Consider the following 17179-nt stretch of genomic DNA (forward strand, 5'->3'; position numbering starts at 1 on the left):
GACCACATGTTTTTGATCTTTAAAAGTCAAGTGGCTCTGTCTGCTCATCTCGCTCACTTCATCTAGAGTGAAAGAAAACTTTGGCCCGGCTTGCAAATGGTGCAGACGCAGTGTTAGTTTAGCCCCATGCCGCCTCGAGACGAGAGCAGGAGGAGAAATGAAAACACAGAATCTATTATGACAATGGGAGGCCATTTTCTCCTTGTTGGGGATAATTTAGCTTGTGCAGTGCAGCTTAAAACAATGACATAACGCTGAGAAAACCCATGTCAATCAAATTCAGGTTGCGATGCGGCCGCCACTTAATTACATATGATGACAGACTGCAGACAGGTCGCTGCTGCCGTTGTGTCTGCGATTTCCATGCAGATATGCAAACAGACAGATGGAGGGAGAGATGTGAGCTTTTCAGTCCAAGCATGTTGCTTTTTTTGGGTCCCTCTCTCTCTCTTGTTGACAGTTTTTTGGCAGTTCTGGCTTGATGGGGAATTCAATACATTTTGCCAAAAAAGAGCGGCCCAGATGTCACAGGAGGACATTTTCCACTATGCCTAAACTGAAATTATCTGCTATTGATGGCCATTTTTTTAAACTCATCTTGAAATTCTCTTTTTGTACATGTCTAAAAAAAAAAATTCAGTCTTGTATCAGATTAATTTTCACAATTTCGCCCCAGTTGGTGTGACAGCTTGAACATTTCCACAATCTGGTGAGACTTAGTGAGTAATTAGGAATAAAAACTGTTGTGGATCACTGAGGGTCTATCATGGAACAACTTTTTTGCATGCCGATACAGCTGTCCAGAGTTATTTGAATAAGATATTATTTTATGTTTAAAATTTTAAAATCAACACCAAATTGTGAGATTTCTTACTAAATGTAACTTAAGAACAGCACTCTGAGCATATCGATGTCCTTATTTACTAGATTAGCACAGACTGTTAGTGGCAGCAGTCCACTCAGGCTGTTTTCTAAATTGAGGGGAGCAAAGAAGTGCCACACTCAAGTCAAATACATTTTTTTCTAACCCAAGAACATCATGTCCTGCAGTGCAATTCCCTTCTGCAATGAAAAGAGAGAAGAAAGTGCATTGTTTGTGTCCTGTCTGCTTTTTAAGGCCAATGAATCCTTGTGTGTTTTGGACTAGTGGGAATTTGTTTTTCATTTTCTACAGCATGCGGAGTGTTTTAACCTTCGTGTCACCTGTGCTGAGACTCACACTCCCACATGACTGTGTTTTTTAAATGCCATTTTTACCCACTGGGGGAAAGGGGGCAAAAATGAGCTTGATTCCACTTTACTCCCACTCCTGGTTTGCGGTAATTTGACTAAACACAAGCAAATTTAGAAATAAATACTCTAAAGCCCTCAGGGGGTGTTTGTAGAAGTTGGACTCTCAATCTCAGGATTACTGAAACCGTGCAGCCAGAGAAGAACTAAAAATAAACAACCAGGTTGAACAAAGAGTGATACGAACGAAAAAGAAAAAAAAACAGGACATGAAAAAAATAGTGTAACAGAACAAACTGAGCATCACAGGTAAAGCTGTTGGCAGGAACATGAGCAAAAGCAGAGAACAGGCACAACAGGCACAGTAATTAAAATCCAACAACCTCAGTCACACACACACACACAGGCGACTTTGATTTCCTGTTTCACTCCCACTCATTTCCCAGGACACCAGGATGTTGTTCATGCTGAGGGTGTGTTTGTGTGTGTGATCAGAGATGGGCATTTAAATAAAAATGCTTCTTTGAATTATACTCAAGAGGTTATCGTACGGAACTAAAGTTGGGGCAAAGCAAATAAATAAATACATAAACACAACAGCTTGCATTAAGTACACCGACCTTTCCTTCCTCCACAATCTAAAATACTGTTGACTACTCATAAAATGACATTGTTCCACCTAGCATTTCCATGCTCTGTAAAAGGATTATTTTTCAACCATTGCCTGCTAATTGCAACAATAGATAGATAGATAGATGATAGATAGATAGATAGATAGATAGATAGATAGATAGATAGATAGATAGATAGATAGATAGATAGATAGATAGATAGATAGATAGATAGATAGATAGATATTACACATACAGTAATAGTAACTGCCAGTAATTTTATGTAAGAACCAACAGCATCAAAATAATGTTTTCAAGGTAAAAAAGTTGATCTAAATCAGTAAATTACAGTGTTTATCTTGCAGCCATGCCTTATTTTTCTTAAAGTGGGTAGATTAGATAAAATTCAGCTTCACTGTCATTAAGTACAAATACTAAGACAATAAAATGCAGTTTTAGCATCTAACTAGAAGTGCAAACGTAGTGTTAAAGTGCATTATATCCACTATGGGTATATACAGTATGTTACAGTGTGAACAGAGTGAATATTATGGACAGGCTGGTACCTTGAATGACTCCTTAGAGTGCAGACTGTTACTGGAACTAATGGTGTGCTCTCCTGGAGCTCATCATACGTCTCTGGAGAAAAGAGTGGTGATGGAGGATGGGGTCGGAGGTTGCCATGACGATCCCAGTGGGAGTCCATCCATCCATCCTCTATACACCGCTTTATCCTCACTAGGGTCATGGGGGTGCTGGAGCCCTGGTGACTCGGGGGAAGGCAGGGGACACCCTGGACAGGTCGCCAGTCTGTCTCAGGGCTACATATACAGACAAACAATCACACTCACATTCACACCTACGGGCAATTTAGAATCATCAATTAACCTCAGCATATTTTTGGACTGTGGGAGGAAACCGGAGTACCCGGAGAAAACCCACGCATGCACAGGGAGAACATGCAAACTCCATGCAGAAAGATCCCAGACCCAGGCCGGGATTTGAACCAGGGATCTTCTTGCTGCAAGGCGAAAGTGCTAACCACTACAGCACTGTGCAGCCCCAGTGGGAGTCATTTCCAGTGTTCCAGTCACTGTGAATATGTATGAAACTCCACAACAGCCCCCGACTAAGAGCATCCTGGTTCATGCACACACTGCAGGTCTGATCTCTCAGAATAACCGTGATTGTTTTACTCATGATGTCATTCTATGAAAAACCCTCACTCTCTCACTTCTCTTCCCTTTTTCATCTTTTAATTTCCCCCTCCTCTCGTCTCCTCTCGTCTCCCTTCTTGGAGTTGAAGTGGGTGCACAATGAGCAGAATGAATCTATTTTAATTGACAGGTTGCTGCTGCACTGTGGCCTGTCTGTGTGCGCTGCGTAATGCATGAGGGACCTACCTGGTTTGTTTTGCAATGAGCAACGACACTGTCACGCACTAATAATGTGAGTGCCTGCTTGTGTGCATATGCTCACCTCACCCGGCATCGAATGAGCGCTGGCAGAGCCAATTGTCCGTTAGATGACAGCTGGCATGTCAGGGTCTGTTTATGGACTCATTTGGCTTTGATTGCGTGGCTCTGTGGCCAGGAGTCAGGAACAACACCAGACACGGAAGCAAGTCTGCAAGTCGTGGTCTTAATCTGTGGAAAACAAAACGCACATCACAAATAAGCACAAATGTAAGTTTATTTATGTGATATCAAATAGCAAGTGAATCACAGAAGTAAATCCTTGTCTGTTTAAGTGTAAAGAAATATGAAAAAAGTAGATTAAAAAGGAGAATTACAATGAAGACTTCTCAGTAGATTAAAATCGGAGGAAAACTGCCAGACGAGAGAAGCATCTTCTCCTAACATTAAGTGCATTCCTGGTCCTTAGTGATAAAAAACAGGATTGTCTGCTGAATGATTAGATATCTCCAACACATCACACTGCTGGGTTGAGTCTCGGAGTGGAGGCAGAGATAAAGAAGGGGATTTCTATAAACCAGGAGCATAAAAGATTCATGTGGCAGAGGCAGGCTGATTGGGAGAAAGGAATCAGAGTTGTGGAACCAGAGCTCATCTTATATGCCACTTTCGCAGATTTATCTTGTATTTATTTGCAGGTATGGAGATAAGCAAGCTTCGGTTTTCATAAGTTACTGTTGCAAAAAGCAATGATGAGGCTCTGCTTCACAGCTCCCAGTTGTATCAGCGTGTCGGGCTCACCAGTTGCTCTGCAGGGTGACATTACAGCGACTGCAGGTCTCACACATCATAAACAGCATCTTGGCTGAAAAATAAACCGAGCTTTATGAGGCGGTATGCTTTGAGCTCTCAATGCGTCGCTGATAGAGACGTGAGATATGTGAAATCGTACAAAGTGAAGGAGAGACGGCGACGTTTTAAAGACGAGGGACACGGAGGTCGACAGCTGGGAGATTTTAATGATACGCAGACTGCACTTGCCTTTCTCAACCAAAAATGAGTTTCCTTTCAGGAGAGAATGCTGCCTGCATTGGGTATTTTTTAAGAGTGTACATCGGACATGTTGTGTGGAGACTCTTCTCTTTTATTCGTCACTTGAGACACATTTAGAAGCAAACACCAATCCTCCAGGAAATGACTTTCTTTTTTTCATTTGTCCAGAGTTTCTATCACCTGAATTTTCAAGCAGTGGGAGCTGTGTGGGATATGTTTCATTCTCTTTACTATAAAGTCAAATGGCAGAACAGATAAACAGTTTGCATTAAATTTGGTTTATGTAGGTGCATTTATTACATGGTCTTGAGTTACAGTTTTATGGGTCCTCAGGTAGGAATTTCACAGTAGAAGAATCTGTAATCTCTACTGGTTGTTTTCTATTTATTGCCTACTGTCAGAATGTTCCACAGCCATGTCTATGTTTGCACTCAAGTCCACAGTGACATGAACTGTGCAGGAAAAAAAAGACACGTGAAAGTTATGTATTTAGTTTTAATAATTCTGATTTTAGTGAAACTTTATATTGGGTTGTTACTCAATCTGTTTTATTCCGAAACCTTTCAGGGTTAAGTTTGGAGACAGACAGAGCAACAGATGGTAAAAGATTGTCAGGACCGAAAAGTTAAGCAGTAAAAATAATTCTCACCAGGATTTTTTTTTTTTTTTCAGAAAATAATACTGAGTGGTATCGTCTTAGGCATTCATACTGAAAGCAGCTCTGTGCTAAAAAATCACAGGTCTGTGTTGGTGTGGGATGTCTTATCTATGAAGATGATAAAATATGGTCCAGGAAGGAGTTGGATTCGTAGATTCTGCTCATCTGATGCCAAAAACACTTTGCTTTATGTAATATTACGAAACAGAATTCTTCAGCTCTAAAAGGTCAACACTGCACACGCTTTTTTATTCTCCATCTTGACAATGATGAGTCAGAGTGTAGACATATGGTATGCATATCACAAAACAACCCACCAAAAATTGTTTTTGGACATGTTTGATTGGCAAAAGCAGCAGTTGAGTCTGGTTCAACTTTTTCGCTGATCAACTCTGATCAACATATTTTTGTCAAAATCCTGTGCGTGGGCGTTCTTTTTTTTCACACAGTGATAATGCTGCTCTGAATGTGAGCTCACCTTCTCAGCTGACTTACATCCCTGACATATTTTAGAAAAAAAAAAAAAACATGTCAGTTACTGTGACTGCTGATCACACCCATGTCTGTGCACTTTCACAGTCAGCCACTAGAGGTCAACAAAAAGAGGATTATCAAATGTCACGTGGTTCCCCTTTAAACCAGAAAACAGATGCTGGCAATTCATAAGAGTTAATAGGCTGTTGTTCAAAGTCTCCATCTTACTCCATCCAAAAAGTGGTGGAGGTCAAACTGCCATCTTCATTCATTTTAAAAGACAAAAATGTGAGTGAGTTAATATGATGCTTGGTGCATCTGGTTCATCCGAATGATGAATTCAGAGCAGACAGGTAGTGCTCATGTATTTTTTTTTATCGGTTGTTCTTTTATTTACTTTCTGAAGTTTCTGCTTTTATGTCATAAGTTTTGAATATTTATCGAAAATCTTGTGACATTTCTCAGCGCAGACTAAATATTTCAAAACAAATATAATGAAATAAAATCAGAAATTCATTAATTCATCAGAGCCGGTAATTTTGCTGATGAGTACACTGTCGGCGGTGGATGACTTGTTCCTGTTATGAGAATTACGCAGAGGAGTGGTGTGTTTACTGTACAGTGAAGCGGCAAGGTGCTATCCTTGAGGAACGCATCCATTATCACAGTGACTAAGCAGTGTGAACATTAGCGTGTGATCATTTGCATAAGGCACGACTATGTGGGGTTTTTTATGCAAAGATGCTGCATTTACTGTCTGACGTCGGACGGGAACGAGTTCAGATGAGTTCAAATGAAATCAAAATGCATCTTCATACTGCCTCTCGAGGAAGTTATATTATTCTGCTTTTATCATTAGTTCACATGGGGCTAAAAGAAAGGAAGAAAAAAAACTTTACACCTGATTCCCAGTCCGTCTCTGAGCATCACTCACATATATACCTTGCCCATTTTGTTCTCCTCTTTCCTCCCTCTCTCTCCCATTCTCTGCTAATTAGCTTCCCTAGCAGCAGCAGCCATCAGTGTTTCAGCACATCTACCTCAGTACGACATGCACTGTGGCCTCCACTTCATCGTGATGTGATCGTTTTGACCTTTTCTGTTACTCTGGCCAGAAAAAGAAGATTGGTTGCCAGGTGATCAGAATACTGTGACTATATCACACCTTTCTCAGACACAATCGCTGCACATTGAAGAGGAAGACAAGACAGACAAAGATAAGACCCTCTGCTGTGGAGGACGTGCATTCTAAATAAGTTAAAATGTAATTCTTGGGTTTATTTTTTGTGAAAAAAAAATGTAGTTAAAAATATTTTAACACCAGATCAACAAGTACAAAGCATGAAATCCGCAGCAGCGGAGGTGTTTTGTGTGTCTCTGACTTTGAGACTGATTTTCATAGTAGCAATTATAGAGCTACAGGCTGCGCAGCACAAAAACGAGCCGCCACACCTCCATTACACTCCCTTTCCTCCCACTTACTGCGTAATGTGTAAAGATTTCTATTCTTGAATATTATCTGGCACCACGATTGCTGTAAGAATCTGCAGCACATAAACATTAAGTGCATTTCCACCGTCATATAAACCAGGCTTGAACAGAAGGTAAAACAGGAGGGCTGGCGCAAACAAAGTTAATACAAAGCCTGGAGGCAGCTGACCTCTCTGCTCTGTTTGTGACCAGGCTTTTTTCTTTAACTTTAGAGGAAGTCAGGAGGCTATAATTTATACTTTTCTCATGACACACACAGACAGCACACACAGTCACCAGTCCCCTCTGTGTGAACTGCACACACACAGACACTGGACAGCAGCCCAGAGGCTCGTCGTATTAGCATGTCCATGTGGGAGTGCTGTCAGAACGAGGAGAAGCCTGCACCCTGATCTGAGCTCCTCTCCAGCTGCTCCATGTCTCTGCTCACTTCCACATCTGTCGCCGACGAGCAGAGCCAGAGCTGATGGACACGTTTCACTGCGAGATGCACTGAGACCGAGATGTATTTGTTTATGTGCAGAAACCCACTGGTTGATTGTATCTTGTATAAACAATATGCGCTCGCAGTATGTGCTTCCCCCCACCCCCCCTTTTTTTCTTTAGTGTGTGTCGCTTCTTTCCTCCATAACTCTGCTGTATGTGTTGTTTGGTATTTGCTCCATGCAGCTGTTTACAGGTGAGAGTAGAGCCACACAGCCTGAGCAGCACCTCACTAACGCCGTCAAAATACAACCTTTATCTGAGGGAGCACTTCCCCAAGTAAACCTGATTATATTAAAAGTAGTTGTGGATTATGCAAAGTCATGTTTACACATCCAGAAATAACACATTCACAATTTTGCAGGATAACTGAACAGACCCACAGTGCGATCCAAATGTACCTGCCACCCCCACCCTCTATTTTTTTTTGCATATTTCTCATACTTAAATATTCCTGATCATCAAACTAATATTTATATTTATTCATTATTAGACAGTCAAAAACCCAGAAAACACAAAATGTTGTTTTTAAATTATTCAAGAGGTATTAAAACCTATATCACTCCTGCGAAAGAGTAATTGCCCCCCTCCCCCCACTAAACCTGATAACTGGTTGGGCCACCACTGGCAGCAACAACTGCAGTTAAATGTTTTCCATAGCTTAAAATCAGGAGTTAATGTCTTTTACTCGGGTACAACAAAAATTTGGATTATAGAAAAAAGACTTTTTCAGATACCTACAAGTCAGACATTTTGTTATCAGAGACACAACATTGAAAAATAATGATTTGTCTATTGTAGAGAACACACTCAACACGTTCACTGGTGAGAAATCAATTTCTGTATTCTACAAAGCTTTAACTTCTACATCTCCCTCCTCTTCTTTGACTGTAAAATTGGCGTGGGAAACTGACATTGGCATTCAGATAGACCTTGATGTTTGGTGTAAAATATGGGAAAAAGCTTCTAGAATTTCAGTCTGTAACCAATCCAAGTCGATTCAATTTAGAATCTTGCACCGGATACATGTAACTCCTGTGCTTAAAAACAAAATGGATCCAAATTTCTCCCCCCTGTGCTGGAAATGTAAGACTGAAGTTGGAGATTATTTTCATTGTGTATGGTCATGTTCACAGATACAAAACTACTGGTCTACTGTCGTCAAAGAATTGTATTGTATCTTCAATATAAACATTCCTCTGGATCCCAGATTTCTTCTTCTGGGCCTTGCGGACTCACGCATTCCCTCAAGGCACAAGCGACTATTCAATTTGTTGACTTTTACTGCCAGAAAGAATATATTATACTTTTGAATCAAAGACTCTGCTCCCACCAAGAGATCATGGCACAATCTCACTATGGAATGTATTCCCAGTGAATACATCACATGTATGCTTAATTCTTCTACAGATGCTTTTTTTCTCAACTGGGATCCCTATCTGAAATTCATTGGACCAGTCTTGGCTTCTCGTGTACTTAAAGGATTTCCCTCTTAAGTGTGTGGGGTTTTTTGTTTGATTTTTTTTCTTCTTTCTTTGGCTGACACTTTTTTATTTATCTATTTTGTAACAATGTCCCTGTGTTCTATCTGAGCAATATGTTTGTTTGTCTGTTCAATTTCTAATTAAAAAAAAAAAAAGTTTTCCATAGCTTGGGATCAGTCTTTTACATCGCCACAGAAGAATTTTGACCCACTCTTCTCTGCAGAATAGCTGTTATTCAGCCACATTAGATGGTTTTTGGGCTGCACACACACACACCTCACAGCGAGGCGATCCTAGTTCGTGTCCCTGCCTTCCTGGGATCTTTCTGCATGGAGTTTGCATGTTCTCTCTGTTCATGCATGGATTTTCTCCGGGTACTTCCCACAGTCCAAAAGCATGCTCAGGTTAATTGATAACTCTAAATTGTCTGTAGGTGTGAATATGAGTGTGTGTAGCCCTGTGATAGACTGGTGACCTGTCCAGGGTGTCCTCTGGATGGATGGATAGATGGTTTTTGAGCATGGACGGCCGTTAAAGGTCTTGCCACAGCATCTCAGTTAGATTCAAAACCACACTTTGACTCAGCCATTCCAAAACCTTCACTCAGAGGTGGCTTGTTTGTGTGCTTTCAGTCTTTGTCATCCTGAAAAACCCATTTGTGTTTGAGCTTCAGGTCATGAAGTGATGGGCAGATGTTCATCAAGAGGGTTTTCTGATTGAGAGTAGAAGTCATGGCTTCATCAATTATGACAAGTGGTTCAGGTCCTGTGAAAGCAAAACAGCCCCAAGCCTCCACACTAGAAGTCCACCATGTTTCATTGTTGATATGATGTTGATCTTTTAGAATGCAGTATTAGCTTTACAACAGATATAACAGGACGAATGTCTTCCAAAAAGTTCAACCTTTGACCCATAAGTCCACAGGATGCTATCCAAAAAGTCTTGGGGCTCCTGATCTTTTATTGCCTATGCCAGACATGCCCAATGTTCTTGTAGGTCAGTAGCATTGTGCACCTTTCAGATCTCCATGGCTGCCATTTTCACCCAGTGTCTTTCTTAATGTGGAATCATGTAGACGGACCTTAACTAGCTACTTTACTATACCACACAGGTTCAAGAAGCCTGGCAGTAATTATATGTGAGCGTGGCTGATGAAATCAAAACAAACTGCTAAATGAATCTGGCGATTTGGCGGATTGGTAGCTAATGTAGCTAAGGGGCAATTGCTTCTTCACATAGGGCAACATTTATCCTTCAAAAAATAAAATCATCATCTAAAAACTGCATTTTGTATTTTCTTGAATGATCTTTGTCTTACATATTTTTGATGATCTGAAACATTTAAGTGTGACAAATATGCAAAAATAGAATATTTCTGAAGAGAACTTTTGCTCTGTATATAAACCAGTATATCAGCAGAGATTGTGCCAGTCTGGTGTCTTATTTAAACAGCAATACTCACTCTACCTAATACTCGGTGTATACTGTATATTTCCGTAACCTCATTTCAAACCACACCAACCATTCAACAGAAATGACACCAGCACAACAGCTATTCAGTGCAATCATCACATCTCTCATTTCTTCACAGTACTGCAGAATAAAAGCAATCCTACGTTTGGTTATACACGGTCACTTTACAACCATTGCACAGATATGCTGAATGATAAATGGTCCGACTTGCGCACACACGGCCAAAACCAGTTACTCCCTTTAATTACCACTTGCCCTCCACAGCTCTGTGTCACTTCTGAATAAACAAATGATACAGTGGGATGAATGGAGCTGTTTAAAAGACATGGTTTACTCGTCTTAGTAACACCAGATCTAACTCCCAAAAAACAGGAGCGTTCCAACAGCTGTGACATCAAAACAGATATCATCGGGAAACATTTTGTGGGCTTGTTTTTTTCATTATATCATGTGTATTAACTTGGCATTACATTAACAATAATATATAACTGCAACAACTATAGAATCAACAAACTCTTACATTTAAAGAGAAAGATACATGCACGGTATAGATATTATACACTGAGGTTTATGGTGTAGAAGCTTCTGTTTTATTCAAGATATTACTCAATTAACAAACTGATGTAAAATTACAGAAACAATACCTCTTTATGTGTGAATCACCAGTGATTGTATCTCATTTTTGAATTAAACTGTGTAAATAAACAATTTCATCTTTTATTTACAATAAATTTGTGAATGTATTTATGTCAGAAAAAATTCATTTTCTTGAAAAAAATATAATTATTCACAGCTACAGGTTTTTCTTTCCATGAAACATACATTTTTTAATCTATTTTCCGTAATTATACTGGTATTTTTGTGTATTTCAAAAATTCTAATTATTCATTTACTGTTTATGCTGCTCTATATTCACAGCAAAAATAATATTACCTAAATTCACCATCTTATTTTTATGTGAGGAGTTAGCTGCTGTCGCTAAACATAGCTGCAGACCTTCCTTTGAACTCTTGGTGCAAAGAAACAAGTCAAGTCTATTGTGATTTATGTCCCACATGAACACAACCAAGTTGGGAAAATGCTGCCGCCAGACATGAGTTTCTTAATTTAGCACTGTAGCATTTACGACATGACCCCCAGCCCTCTGTGTCTTTTCTGAAGCTGATCTCTTCTGGTCCTCCTCTGTTTGGAAGAATCACCGTTTTGAGTTCTTTTTCCCATACTTTCCGCTATATTTTCTCTCCGTGTTGCAGATCACAAACTGATTCTTACCTCTGATTCCTCCTTACTTTAACCTGCCAAGTTCCTTCATGTGCACACTGTGTATCCCATCATGCACTGAAAGTAAATTGGAAAGCGCTTATGGTCAAACTGTTGTTTTAAATGTGCTCCACAAAAAACTGTGATGTGACAGGAAAAACATAAATATATATACAAAATATTTCTGAACACGAAATCGCACTTTTTTGAATACTATACTTTCAAAATGGGAGCGTATCAAATGTTGCTCCTGCTTGTTTTTGTGGATAAAAATAGTAAAAATAACAAAACAAAAAACAGGAAAAGCAATAATCGTCAGTTGCAGGATCTTAAATGTCACATAAGCATTTAAGCATAATGAACTACGGGGCAGGAAAGGTAATATTGCTAAAAATGCTTAAATACTGCAGGCTTTTCCATTTCCCAACAAAGGTATTTGCCAAATAAAATAGTTTTTAGTAAGTGGAGCAGCTTTATCAGACATCTCTGTAATGGACTGCTGCAGCTGAAATGTCCCCAGGTTAAGGACACAATTTTCTGCTCTTACCTTTCTTCTTGGATCTGCACTCGGCATATTCTGTGACATGGCGCTGCTTTGTTTCATGTTGAGACAAATGTGTTTCCATTCATGGTCTTTCCAGTCAGTGTGGCTTGCTTCATGCAGTATTTGCGTACAGCTTCGCTCTGCTCTGTATTGTGTTTACTGAAGCCAGTCTGTGCCCGCAAGAACGTCACGCTTTCTTCTTGCTCTACCACCTGTTCCCTATCTGTATCATGACCACTTACATTTCTCCAGCAGAGCTAATCTTTGCTGTCTTCACTGTCCCTCACATATGTGTTGAAATCTTTTTTCTTATCATAACTGAGTACTTTTTGACCTAAACCTGACCAAACCCCAACCATGGTGGTGGCTTAGAAAGTTTTTAACAGTGACTCAAATGTTGTTCTGGTTGTAAGAGTGTCAGATCAGAAAACCCTCATTTTTTGAAGATAATGTAATTTGTCATTTGAGTTTAGAGTTTTATAAGTTTTCATGTGAAAACAACTCATCCTGTTCTAAAACTTTTAAAAAAGAGAATTTGTTGTGGCTAAAGCTTCAAACAGCGAGCAAGCGCAGGCTCAGTTGGATCGCTGAGGAAAAACAGCTAGTCTGGCCAACATCAAGTGCCAAAAGGCTGGAAATTTGTGACACTTAGTTCCATATATAGTATCAAACCGAATAATTAATATACAGGAACATTTGGAGAAGTTTTAGGTCTGATGAGGATTCCAGATTGGGAGCCAGTTAAAGCTCACATCACTGAACACAAGAGAAACCAGATCCAAGACTTCCCATATTCAGAGAGCAAAATGATGTTCTCACTCAACAAGTCCTGATCGTGTTACATTTCATTCAGTTTAACACTCCTCTTAACTGTGACACGACTGCACGTAGGCCTCATAAACCGTGGCAGAGACAGAGCAGGTTGTGTCTTTTGGATTAAAGCGCTGCGCTCTCTCTCTTGAAGACAGATGTGCTGCAGACATTCAGCTGTTGTTGAAGTCTGAAGTCTCTGATACATGCAGTTACCGGTTTAAGCTTCCTGCTAATTGAACACTGATGTTTCAGAACAGCAGCAGTTGTGTGTTAGGAGGACATAGAGGGAGATAAAGTTAAACCAGAGGTTTGTGCAGCCTGTGTGTGTATCAACACAGAGCCTCATTCTTGTAAGTGAAATTAATAGCATGTTTCTGCAGGAAAAAAAACTGTCCTTACGACATCATTCTGAGTGAATAAAATTGCCATTTTGCCCATCAACTGCACTGATTATCCGAGACCAACGAGGCAAAAGCATCCTTGCAACTAAAATAAAAAGCAACAACTGCAACCTGTGCTGACAGCTGAGTGGCTTCAAGAAAGGTTTCTGATTTTCCCTCAGTGGCTCAACCAAAGCTCAAACCTCACAGAATATCTGTGGAGAGAGCTGAAGATGGCAGTTCTCAGAGGTTTGATATCCCACCTGACGCATCTTGAGAAGATCTGCTAGGATGAATGGGATAAACTGCCCAAATCCAGGGGTGTAAAGCTTGTTGAGACTCATTTAAGAAGACTCAAAGATGTAGTTCTACAAAATACTGAATTAAGGGTGTGACTATTTATATGAAAGATTGTGGTGTAGCTTTGAGGGAGAGTGGCAATTTTATTCCCTCAAAATGACACAAAAACACAATAAAGTCTGCAAAAACTGAATGATATCCTCGCTTTCTCTTTATACACACTGTAAATGAATACAGCATATAAACTTCACACTGTTTTATTTTTTCCTCTAATGGCACATACAGTTGCTAATTTACACACCCAGTAACTGTGCAGAAACAATGGCATTCACTTGATGTGATAGATCTGACCTCCTGCTCAGTATTCAGGCTACTTTTAGATCTGTTCCATTGTCAACAAACTCCTGAGGGAAATATGCGACTGTTTAGCTGTTAAGTGCTCCACTATTTTCACCACCGAGATGCTATTTTGGTGCTGGTTAGGTAGTGCACGATGGGAGTACTTTTTTTTTTTCTGTAGCTGGAAACAAGGCTGATGATGGCTGTGACAGTGAGGTGAACGGTGAAGTTTTTGGGTTGTAAAACCCAAAATAATGAGCTCATTTACACTAAAATGGTCCCAAGAGCTGAAGGGAAGAGCAGATTTGGGTTATAACTCTCGGTTGGTTCGTCACTCTGAGATGCTCCTTCTACATTATACGTAGTAATTTCATACTCTGTTACAAATATTAACTTGAGGAGCTTTAAACGAGGTTCCCTCATAAGGAATCCTCTTGTCTGCACCCGCCTGCATCACAAACACACCGCTTGCTTTCAGTCTTACAGCTGCTTTTGGAAAAGTTTTGGCTGTTAATAGTGAATATTTCTTTTGGCCAAATAGAATTCATGGTTTCCTTCCAACCAAATGCTGCAGCAGCTGAGTCCATTAATTATCCCGGTTAACGCTGTGCTAATCAGTAAAATCAAGTGCTTAATATTCAACTGGAATAAAACACCAGAAGGTTCAGGCTACCTTGACTTGCCAACAGAGGACTTTTCACATTTATTCATTCTCTTTCTCCGGTTTGTTTATTTTTTTTTAACCTGTGACATTTTTGTGGAAAACCTCTGTGCCTGATGGTCCTGAATTATTTTAGCTCTGACTTCAACCTGTAAGCCTCTCACCGTCTGTGTGTTTGGCTAACCCTCCCTGTATACACCGAGCACCACAGCACAGCCACGGGCCTTTTCACACTGTCGGTTGAAAAGTGCTTTTTTGATAGGTTTATGTCAAAAAAATGAGATTGCCCACGTGTCAGCTTTTCCCCACCATGTTTTTCAATAGTTTTCGTCATCGACATCAGCAGGAAAAAGCAAGCAATCTGGGTGAGCTCCTAAAGCTGTAACAGCAGCCCAATGGGAGGATTTTGAATTGAATCTGGGTAGTGGGGATAAAATGCCACAAATTTCTACAGTGCTGTCATTGTCAGGCATTGTACTCTAAGCCATCTGAATATTGCATAATTCATAGGTACAGCACAGGGACCCATCACTGTAATAAGCCATCGTGACATGAATCCTCACCTCCGCCAGTGAAGAACAGAGCAATGTGTAAAATAAAATCAGCTCGGAGGAGCTGAAGAGGACAGGGTGCTGTAGATAGTCACGCTGAGTGTAAACACGGAAGAATATTCTCAGAAAGTTAGAGGAAACTTTACAGTTTCAAAACACGTGGACACAGTAGACATGACTAGATTAAATTTACAGTATAGCTTAATGTCAGCCTTTAGGTTGGTTCATCATTTTGATCCAAACTGAAATATCTCAGCAACACTCTGATGGATTCCCATAGATTTATAATGACCAAAAGTAGATGATGCAGCAAAAAGAAAGGGAGCACAACCGAATAAAGAGAAGAGCAAACTGGCCTAATGGAGGTACTGCATGTCAGATTTTAAAGGATGTGTTAAATGATACACTTTGATTTATATATTCAACCATCCATCCATTATTTATACACCGCTTCATCCTCATTAGGGTCATGGAATGGCTGGAGTCTATCCCAGATGACTTGGGGTGAAGACAAGGGACACCCTGGACAGGTCACCAGTCCATCGCAGGGCTACGTATAGAGACAAACAAGCACATTCACATTCACACCTATGGACACATTTGGTATCACCAACCAACCTGAGCATGTTTTTGGACTGAGGAAGCTGGTGAGAAAACTCACATATGCACAGAGAGAACATGCAAACTCCATGCAGAAAGATCCCAGAAAGGCAGGGACACTAACCAGGGATCTTCTACCTGTAAGGTGACAGTGCTAACAACCGAGCCACTGAAGTTCATATTCTTAAATCCGACATCCTCAGAGGTGACACCCTCTGGTGAGATGAGGCTCCACTGATTAGTCTGACAACAATAGAAGGGGTATTGTTGTGAAGCTTTCAAAAAAAAATGCTGCAGTTGAGCCAGTTGGAAAGTGAAAATTAGATAGACATGAGATGAAATACTGCTTGTGCCAAACACAGGGGCAGCAGGGCAGCAGGGCAGCAGGGCAGCAGGGCAGTGATGAGGTATTAATACCATTTTTATGTTTTCTGGTTGTGTGTGTGGCACAAAGGGTGCTACAGCTACAGTTTATTGTGCAATCCATTATTGTGTAACTGCAATAAATCTCAACTTTGTCCTCTGACCCTCCATTAATCTATGATGGACCTATAGATCTTATAATCACTTTATAATCGGCCATCAGCTTTTTATTACGACATGGTTCCAGTGATGCAGCCAGCTCTCCGTAGCTGTGCTGCAGCTGCACCATTTAGGGTTAACTTTGGGGTTAAATGCTAATGTCAGCATGTCACGTTTCCAGGAAATGATTACAATGTACACCATCGTTATGTGGCGTATTATAATGGTAATATTTGCATGCTTTAGACACAGCTGAGGCTAATGGGAAAATAATGAGCTTTTGGCTAAGGTTCATAACACTAGAGAACAGCAGTAAATGAAAAGTCAGGGAATTGCTAAAGTCAGCACGTTTCCTCCTCTGGGGAACATGGCAATCCACGCAAAAGTTACTGAACGGTTTCGTCCAGACTAAAGTAGTGGACTGAATGAACAAGACTTTCATTCTCAAGCTGTGAGATTCTGACAAGATTAAAAACATTTTAAAAAGGGGAAACTATTATTGTCATATGGTGCATTCACTGATGAGAATAAAGCCTAATGTTATCTAAGTTCACCTTAAGCTGCTGAAACACTTCTGACCTATAGTTGTTACAGCTCATGATGCTACTATCCCCTTGTGATTAACCATGTTCTGGTTTTGTATGCTCATTGTAAAGTGGAAGCCGCTGCCTTACGCTGCTGCCTGCACTCGGACCTGCTCAGCCTGTGGTCTCTGCTGCTTCTCCTCTGTCCTGCCTCTTACTCTCACTGATTAGATGGCAGCCCAGTGCTGCTCTCCAATCAAGCTGCTCCAGGCATCACTGGACTCATTTAAAAGTTCAAGAAAACTGTGTAGGG

At 40.4% G+C, this 17179-nt stretch overlaps 1 long non-coding RNA gene across 2 annotated transcripts in view; it reads right to left on the reverse strand.

Annotated features, from left to right (window-relative positions):
• LOC110948098 (uncharacterized) overlaps window positions 1-17179 on the reverse strand; it is a 94181-nt gene that overhangs the window by 18157 nt on the left and 58845 nt on the right. For both annotated transcript variants that reach the window (XR_007944562.1, XR_007944563.1), the window contains exon 3: window positions 3321-3487. This is a non-coding gene — a long non-coding RNA (uncharacterized LOC110948098). The remainder of the gene's footprint in view (window positions 1-3320; window positions 3488-17179) is intronic.

The sequence above is a fragment of the Acanthochromis polyacanthus genome, chromosome 10 (genome assembly GCF_021347895.1).
Source record: "Acanthochromis polyacanthus isolate Apoly-LR-REF ecotype Palm Island chromosome 10, KAUST_Apoly_ChrSc, whole genome shotgun sequence".
Lineage (NCBI taxonomy): Eukaryota > Metazoa > Chordata > Actinopteri > Pomacentridae > Acanthochromis > Acanthochromis polyacanthus.